Source organism: Acomys russatus, chromosome 6 (genome assembly GCF_903995435.1).
Source record: "Acomys russatus chromosome 6, mAcoRus1.1, whole genome shotgun sequence".
Taxonomy (NCBI): domain Eukaryota; kingdom Metazoa; phylum Chordata; class Mammalia; order Rodentia; family Muridae; genus Acomys; species Acomys russatus.
In genome coordinates, this window is record NC_067142.1 from 67,770,613 (window position 1) to 67,779,113 (window position 8,501).

Below are 8,501 nucleotides of genomic sequence, written 5' to 3' on the forward strand. Positions count from 1 at the left end.
GCCTCCTCCATTATCAGCACCCTGCGTGGAGTGGGACATTGGTCACAGCTGCTAAACCCACAATCATGCACATTATCAAAGTCTATAATTGACATTAGGGCTCAGTCTTGGTAAGGTACATTGTGGCTTTGAACAAACTATGATACTATTCACCACCATAGTAATATTCTTAGCTCCCTGTCCTCACAGCCTACCTTTCCAGTTTAGAGCACATATTTGGCCAGGTTAAGCAACAAGTGACACAGGCTAGTTTTGTCCAAAAGCAAGAGTGAATAAGACAGAACCATATTCAAAAAAAATTTTTTTCCAACCACACATGGTCTTGCAGGATATCAGAGTACAGACCACCTTTTGAGTAGTGGTTTGAAAAATAGTGTACTCACTCGCAAACTGCTCGCTTCAGCCTGTCCCTTGCCAATCCCATAGACCTCTGGGGGGAAGTATATGTATTTCCTTAGGTGTCAACAGTAGGAGACACCTTATCCTGCCTGCCCTGCCCTTTGTAGTGTGTGCCCTCAAGCATGTCTCTCCCTCTCTCCCTCCATTCCTCCCTCCTTTCTATCCCTTTACAATGCACTAATGCTGCAATAGCTTTCTAAAAGCTGACTTCCCCGGACCCAACTTTCCCAGCAACTGTAAGAGCCTGTCCACCACTTGCTTAGACTAATAAATAAAGCCAGGAGCTATTTTAAGTAGCCGGCTTTCAACTCTGTAGATTGAACTGTCCATCTCTCCCCAAAAAACTAGTAACAAATCTAAAAGAACAGAGTGTAACAAACATTGTGTCACTTCGCCAAAAGCCACAGCCGCTTTTTTTTCCTCCAGTCACATCGCAAAGCCAAAGGCTAATCGCATTTGAGCAACAATGTCACCAAGTCTTAGTCATGACCCTGACAATCCACTAAGCTGAGTCCCTGTCTTCCTCAGTTATAGGTGACTGACGTGCTTCCAACTGTACCTTCTCAGCCATAGGTTGCAAATACCCTTTGTTACATGGCAAAAGATTGTGAGGGGAACTGAAAACAACAAATAGAAGCCCTCTTCCACAAGCCTAAGCCTGACTACAAAGAGGACAGGGGAGTTGTTCCAAGACAAGTATTTTTGTGCCCCCCAAGAAGACAAAAACAAAACAAAACTTTAAGACGAGCGTAGTGACGAGCCTGTAATCCCAGCACTAAGGGAGGCAGCGGCAGGTGGATCTCTGTGCGTCCAGCCTGGTCTACAAAGTGAGTACATAGTACTACACAGAGGAAACTATGGGGGTGCTGTGAGGGCGGGGAAGAAAGAGAGAAAGCCTTAACGGCGAAGCAAGGGGCTGCGCTGTAACTCAGCTGGTAGAGTGCTTGCCTCGTATGCAGGAAAGCCCTGAGTTTAATCCCTAGCTCCACCTTGATTGACTGTGGTTGTGCAGGTCTATAAACAAAGCACTTGGGACATTGAAGATCATCCCTGGGACAGCCTGGGATACGTGAGACCCTATCTCAAAACAAAACAACAAAAGCTAAGGGGCCTATGTGTCGTGTGTGTGTGTGTGTGTGTGTGTGTGTGTGTGTGTGTGTGTGTGTGTGTGTGTGTGTGTGTGTGTAGATGGTTTCTTCCTTGATTGATGCCTTTTTTTTTTTTTTTTTTTTGAGACAGGGTGGGGCTTGTTGATTTAGCTAACCTGGCTGGCCAATGAGCTCCAGGGATCTGTCTGTTTCCCTTCCTCCCATGCCAACCCACTGTGACTACCCAGCTTTTATACAAGTGCTGGAGATTTGAACTCAGGTCCTCATGCTTGTGTAGCAGGCACTTTACTGACTGAGACGTCTTTCCTGTCCTTATCATGTTAATCTAACCCATTATTCACTTAGAAAAAAAATTGTTTTGTTTTTCGAGACAGGGTTTCTCTGTGTAGCTTTGCCTGTCCTGGACTCGCTTTGTAGACCAGGTTGGCCTCGAACTCACAGAGATCCGCCTGCCTCTGCCTCCTGAGTGCTGAGATTACGGGCATGCACCACCGTGCCCAGCCATCTAGCAATGCTTTTAACTTTATTTTTGGGTGTTTTGTTTTTAAATACATATACAGGAAGCTGGACACAGCAGCACACACCTGTAATCCCAGTACTCAGGGAGGCAGAGCCAGATGGATCTCTGTGAGTTTGAGACCAGCCTGGTCTATAAAGCAAGTGTCGGACAGTGAAGACTACACAGAGAAACCATGTCTCCTAAAACCAAAACCAAACAACAAAAAAAAAAATGGAGTTTTTGCCTGTATGGTTGTCCATGAATCACACAAGTATGTAGTGTCCTCATATCTCCTGGCACTGGGGTTATAGATGGTTGTGAGCTGCCCTGTGGGTGTTAGGAGTCAAAGCTGGGTCCTCTCAAAAAACATCCCGTGCTCTTACCTGCTGAGCCATTTCATCAGCATCATCAGCAATCTACTTGTTAAGCACCAACACTATGTGAGGAGTTGGGAGAGAGGTGAGCAAAATAAGACCGAATCTCAAAGAAGTCCTCCCCACGTGAGTCTTAAACTCCCTGTCTGTCTTCAAGGAGAAAAGTCCCCCTCCACAGCCCCACCCCCTAAGATGAGAATATTCACACCGCTGAATGCTGATTGGGTCTCCCTTTTAGGTTCCCTGAGCTGGCATCTCCAATAGGTTGGGTCTTACATTTGCATCCACAACACCTGGAAAAGCCATGAGGCAAGGAAAAGGAAGACATTATCTAGTAAATGTGTCATCTCCACAGAGAGAAGCTTAGGTCTATTTTAAACCTTGGAAGACTGGCAAGCTAGCCTGGAGCATACCTATAACACCAGTACTCAGGAGGCAGTGACATCAGGATAGCAGTGTGAGGCCAGCCCAACTACACAGCAGAGAAGGGAGAGAAGACAGTGCGAGCACGTGCACTCATAGAGAGCCTGCTATGGAGGTGCATCCTTTTTGTTTTGGTTTGGTTTGGTTTGTTGTTTTTTCAAGACAGGGGTTTTGTGTGGCCCTCGCTGTTTTGGAACTTGCTCCATAGACCCCGCTGGCCTCAAACTCAAGAGATCCACCTGCTTCTGCCTCCTGAGTGCTGGGATTAAAGGCATGTACCACCACCACCCCACAGAGATTCTTTTTCTCCTTCTTCTTCTTCTTCTTCTTCTTCTTCTTCTTCTTCTTCTTCTTCTTCTTCTTCTTCTTCTTCTTCTTCTTCTTCTTCTTGTTTTATTTATTTATTACATATATATGCCAGAAGAGGGCACCAGATCTCATCATGGATGGCTGTGAGCCAAACTCAGGACCTTTGGAAGAACAGACAGTGCTCTTAACCTCTGAGCCATCTCTCCAGTCCCAGAGATTAATTTTTAACCCGGCACTCTGAATGCTGAGGGGGAAGAATCTCAGGAACCCAGGAATTCAGAGCCAGCTTGGGCTCCATACTAAGACTGCCTCCTTCTTCAGATTTTTTTTCGAACATTTGTTTCTCAACCATTTCAGATTCCTCTATCAAGAATTCTGTTTGAATCTGTACCCCATTTTTAATTGGATTCTTTGGTGTACTTATGTCTAGTTTAAGTTCTTTATATATATTTGGATATTAGCCCTCTATAAGATGTAGAATTGATGAAAATCTTTTCCCATTCTATAGGCTCCCATTTTGAGCTATTGGCCGTGTTTTTTTTGCTTTATAGATTTTCAGTTTCATGAGCTCCCATTTATTAATTGTTGATCTTAGTGACTGAGCTGTTGGTGTTCTGTTCAGAAAGTTGTCTCCTGTGCCAGAGAGTTCAAGGCTATTTCCTACTTTTTTTTTTTCTTTCTTTTTTTTTTTTTCTTCTTTTTTTTTTCTTCTTGCTTGTTTGTTTGTTTTTCGAGACAGGGTCTCTCTGTGTTAGCTTTGGCTGTCTTGGACTCATTTTGTAGACCAGGCTGACCTCAAACTCACAGCGATCCACCTGCCTCTGCCTCCCGAGTGCTGGGATTAAAGGTGTGCACCACCACGCCCAGCTTTCTACTTTCTCTTCTATGAGGCTCAGTTATCTGGTTTTGTGTTGAGGTCTTTGATCCACTTGGACTTGAGTTTTGTGTAGGGTGATAAATATGGGCCTATTTGTATTCTTCTACATGCAGTTAGACCAGTACCATTTACTGAAGATGCTTTCTTTTTTTCCCATTGTGTATTTCTGGCTCCTTTATCAAAAATCAGGTGTCCATAGGTGTGTGGATTTATGTATGGTTCTCTAATTCTATTCCATTGATCAATGTGTCTGCTTTTTAGGAAAGTGCAAATCAAAACTAATTTGAGATTCCATCTTATACCCATCAGAATAGCTAAGATCAATAACACAAGTGACAGCTCATGCTGGCAAGGATGTGGACAAGGGGAGCACTCCTCCACTGCTGGTGGGAGTGCAAATTTGTACAACCACTAGGGAAAATGGAATCGATCTACCTCAAGACCCAGCTATACCATTCCTGGGCATACACTGAAAAGACACTCCATCCTACCACAAAGACACTTGCTCAACTATGTTCACAGCAGCTTTATTCATAATAGCCAGAAACTGGAAACAACCTAGATGTCCCTCAACCAAAGAATAGATAAAGAAAATGTAGTACATTTACACAATGGAGTATTACTCAACCGTTAAAAAAAAAAATCGTGAAGTTTGTAGGCAAACGAGCTATACTAGGAAAAAAAATCATCCTGAGTGAGGCAACCCAGACCCAGAACGGCAAACACGATCAGGGCGTAGCCCAAACGTCACCAGAGAGGCTTCCTCTGGCAGGTGATGGGAGCAGATGCAGAGACCCACAACCAAACATTAGGTGGAGCTTGAGGAAGCCCACAGAAGGCTTCCAGCAGTCAGAGGATTATGCAAAGGAGAACACGGCATCAACCAAGCAGGGCTCATAGGGGCTCATAGCCTGGCGCAGCAACCACAGAGCCTGCTTGGGTCTGTGTGACATCCTCTACATGTGTTAGGGTTTAGCTTGGTCTTCTTGTGGGACCCTGAACAGTGGAAGTGAGCGCGTCTCTGACTCTTTCGTCTGCTCTTGGGATCCATTTCCTCCTCCTCAGTTGCCTCAACCAGCCTTGACATGAGGGTTTGTGCCAAGTCTTATTGCATCTTGTTACCATGCTCAGTCTATCTCTCTCAGAGGCCTGCTCTTTTCTGAAGGGAAATAGAGAAGCAGTGGAACTGGGGATATGGAAGGGGGACCGTGAGGAGTAAAGGGAAGGAAACTGAGATCAGGATGTATTGTAGGAGAGGAAAAAAAAAGTAAATATGCTTTTATATGAAATGTAGATTTCATTAAAAAGTAAATACACTTTTATATAAAATATATATGAAACATATATATATATGAAAAATCTTCTTATATGCATGTGAATGTTGTTCCCAGAGGCCAGAAGAGGGCACCAGATCACCTGCAGCTGTTGTTTCAGGCCTTTATGAGTCACTGCCTATGTAAGTGCTGGGAACTGAACTGGGGTCCCCTGTAATAGCAACAAGTCCTTTTAACACTGAGCCACCTCTCCAGCCCCACCTTTTAAAAATAAATGTAAAAATGTAAAGCCAGAGGTAAAGTTCTGGGATTTTTATAAATGAAACGTGATGAGCCAGTCACGTCAGCATTATTGGTCCAGACAGCCCACTCCTGTCCTTCACTTGGAGGCCAGGCACACACAGGCTTACTAGGAAAGACACAGGCTGAAAGTAATCCTCCCGCCCCCCATCCTGATGATCACCCTGGAAGATTAACCATCACAGCTATCTTGCCTCAGAATCAGGGCTAACAGCAAATAGTCTCATTTTCCCACTGCCTGGAGCCAGTGGCATGGCAAGGCTCACACTGCCCCCTGCTGCCCAGTCACATATTGTCTCTTCCTTGACCATCTTTAGCTCCCACTATGAAAAAAGAAAAGCAACAGAATGCCCCCACAAAAGTCAAATGTCTTTATTTTATATAAAAAAAATTTTGTACAGTTTTAGTTCCTATGTTTAAGAAAAAAAATCCCTAAAATTGCCATAATGTTTAATTCACTGCAAACTGTAAAAACAAGCTTTTTATATATTAAAAAAAATTTACATTTTACAATTTTCTACACGCATGCACAAGGTCTCAGCTCTGTAACAAAAAAAAAGCCCAAAAATAAAAAGAAAGAAGATAAAAAAAATAAAAAGGACAAAAGAAGAAAAAGAAAAGGGGAAGAAAAAAAGGAATTTTTTTAAAAATCTAGATCCAATAATGGAAAATTCTACATTTACAATCTCACTTGGAAGAGATTTAAAAAGCCCCTTCCTTTTGGACACAGAAGAACATATTACAACAATCACACATCAGAACAGAATCCATCAGTAGATGCTGCCCCCCACAGGGAGAACAGAGGATAGAAAAGAGACTGACAGACACCAGGAAGGGACAAGGCAGAACTAGGTCCAACCACCAGGGAAAGTGCAGACCCTGGGAAACAGACACTGGGCAGGAGGCTGTTGCAAGATCCCACCTCCTTACCTTTTAAGTTAGGCAGGGCTTACAGTGGGATTGCTGGGGCAATGGGAATGCTGGGAGCAAAAGCACAAGGGCAGAGACAGAAGGAAGCAGGAAGAAGCAAGAGGCTAGAGGGACATAAATAAAAATAGAACAAAAACACAAGCTTAGGAGAAAGTAGAAAGGGACCAATGGGGAGAGTGAGCATGGCGAGGTAGGTGAAGGACTGAGGCACGCTGTCCTGGTGTGGAGGGAAAAGAGCCAAGAGCTCCGAGGTCATGAAAACCAAGGCCAAGTTGTGCGGTGGGGATGAGGGATGAGCTAGGATGCCACACAGCCAGAGCAGCAAGTGCCCTGAGTAGCCCAGCACAGCATCCCCTACGGAGACAGTAGTGACAGCGCTGAGCTGGGTAGCCACATTCCCACAGTGGAAGAATCAGAAAGCAAGTTGTGGGACAGAACTGGTTGGGGAAACTTCTCAGAGGGACCAAGTCAGCTGCCCACCCATAGCAGTTCACAGCATGAAGACAACTTCCCGTCCTGGAGAAGCAAGACAGACAGACAGACAGACAGACAGACCCACACACGCACACAGGCACACAGGCGTGCGTGCACGCGTGTGTGTGCGCGCGCACACACACACACACATACACACAGCCATACACTTGGCAATTCATCCTGACACTTAAAAAAAATAATAATAATAACAACCAAAGTAGACGAAGATACCACAGTTCTGACACAAAGGACCAAAATGTTACCATTCTTAGTCACAGCCCTTAGTGCTTTAGACAGAGTCGGGGAGACATTTTCTTTTTTGTTTTAGGAAAAAGGAATGGAAATATCACAGTGATTAAAAAACATGGCAGGTTCTTAAAAATAAACGCTCCTGTGCCCCTAACCTAGGGCATCAACTAAGATCCCAAATATTTTCCTTCTGCCCACCCCACCCATGGCTAAAACCAACACCACACCCCATTCTTGTTCACAAAGGCAACACCCCCAATCACCATCCAGGCCCTGCTTGCCAGGATAGTGAGGTATTTACGTGACCCAAAAGGTTCTCTTCTGAAAGCTGATTTGTCATTGTTGTTGTTGTTTTAAAGAAAAGATACCATCCCATGACCCAGTGGCATTAATTTCACTGGAATCTATCCAGGCACCTCTACCACAGCCCTAAGCTAAGCTTGAGGCCCTGCATTAAGTCAGCTCCAAACACCATTCCTATGGGAACAAAGCAAGCACTAATGGACGAGCCCCTTAGCAAGTGATGGGCAGGCTCCCACAGCCGCACGGTGAGATCAGTGGGTACCTCATCTCAGAGTGGGCTTTGCACAGCAGATACCAGCAAAATTTCCAAGGAAGTGAAGGACCTATGCAGGGGCTCTGGGAGTTGTTTAGAGAAGTGGTCCAGGGGCATCGCTCCATCCCAGCCATAAACACCATCTCCACACGGATCCCAGAAGGATGTGTGGGTATGTCCTATTTCTATTCCTTATGGTATAAAACAATTTTTTTAGAGGTGTCTGATTTAAAGGCTCAAATCTGCTCTGAAAATATCCATTAGAGGGTTAGTGAATCCTGCTAAAAATGAGCTTTAAATTACTGAGATTTAGATTTGGTGCAAAGGCTATGTTAGTTAAAGTGGGGTGAGGAGCTAATACCCACAAAAGGCAGTAATCCCTGGTCCCTCACCCTGATAGAGAGCCCAGAAAACGAGGCGGAAAGAGAAGAGGATGGGACCCTGGAAGAGGCCATGGAAAAGAGACCCCTGAGGCAAAGAACTGGACTTAAGGCAGGGGATGAGAAGGAGCTGCTGGCCCCTCCCCCGAAGAAGAAGAGATGAGGCCACAGGTCTCTGGAGCTAGAAGTCAGCAGGACTGGGGTAGCTGGTGCAGAAAATGCCCTGGACCACAGGGTTGGTCGGGGTCTGCATACCATATAGTCCTTACAGAAGTCAACATGCATCCTTCACAGGTAAGGGTGAGAATGAATGGCTCAGAAGGAGAGGGGTCAGTGGGTTCAGAGGGG